The sequence below is a fragment of the Propithecus coquereli genome, unplaced genomic scaffold (genome assembly GCF_000956105.1).
Source record: "Propithecus coquereli isolate 6110/MARCELLA unplaced genomic scaffold, Pcoq_1.0 Scaffold179, whole genome shotgun sequence".
Lineage (NCBI taxonomy): Eukaryota > Metazoa > Chordata > Mammalia > Primates > Indriidae > Propithecus > Propithecus coquereli.
Genome location: NW_012142634.1, coordinates 5,615,715 through 5,616,916, shown reverse-complemented (window position 1 = coordinate 5,616,916; position 1,202 = coordinate 5,615,715).

Here is a 1,202-nt window from a genome sequence, read left to right as displayed (position 1 = left end):
GACCCCTACAGAGAAAACTATCATCCAATTTTGAAGAGATATGTTTGAAAAATTCAGAGTTACGGATCTTTTATCAGAATGAGCAGATTAAATGTTACAAGTTAGAAGATGTGAATTCTTTCCAAGTTAAATTTAGCTAGAATATAATGCCAATAAAAATCTTCAATAAAAATACTCTAAAGTTTATATGACATGATATGTGTGAATAGTAAACAATAATGTGGGAAAAATATTTATGAGGAAGAACTAACCCCAGTGGTATGCTCTAAACTGACTTTTAGGAAAAACAACAAAAAAACAAACAAACGTCAAAAATCTTCCTACTTACAAAATTCTCGAGTTTGCAAAGTTGCCAGCAAATAAGAAACTCACGGTGCTTCTAGCTCTTCTTGGACAAATGGACCACCAGTTGGTATGAAGCTGAATTAGAACCAGATAAAACAGGGATTGTGGGGACAGCCAGACCAGGTGTCAAATCCTACTCTGCCCTTATGGTCTACATGACCTTGAACAAGCCAGCTTACCCCACGTGGAGATGTATTTTTCCAGCTGCCCATTTTCCATTCGTCATTCTTCTGGTGACCACACCCTGATTTCTCTCTGGGTAACCAGCCCACCCTCGCTCTCTGCTCACATGCTCCCGGCACGTTTGTCCCTGGCTCAGTAGGAAACCTATGGCCCAGGCCTAAGCCACAGAGAACATCACATTCCCCTGGACATGGAGATTGTTCTGGGCTAGGCATGTATAATAAAGCCACTGACTCCATCACTGATGTTTGGCCACTAACAGCTCCCCAGGTCCCATCCCTGAGTGTGCCTCTCCCCGCTCCTTGACCTGTGTGACCCAGTAAGAGAAATGCCCAAACACTCACACCTCTGTGTGAATTTCAAACAGCACAGCTCTAGATGGCTCTGGGGAACCCTACCCTGGCTATACCCTCTATTCCCCTATATGGCTTTCCTTTTGCTCCGCTCCAGACTGAATCTGAGCCTTTTCTCCTTGGGGAATCCTTTTGCTGCTTACTGTGTGAGTAATAATTTACTTCTTATTCATCAATGCCCACATGTTATTTGTCCTGATGCTTATATAAATAACTGGGCGGGGGGCTGCTTTATAGCCCCAAATCCCAGCGCAGAGTCTGGCTCAAGGTTGGTCTCGATTGATGGATGGATGGATGGATGGGTGGATGGATGGATGGATG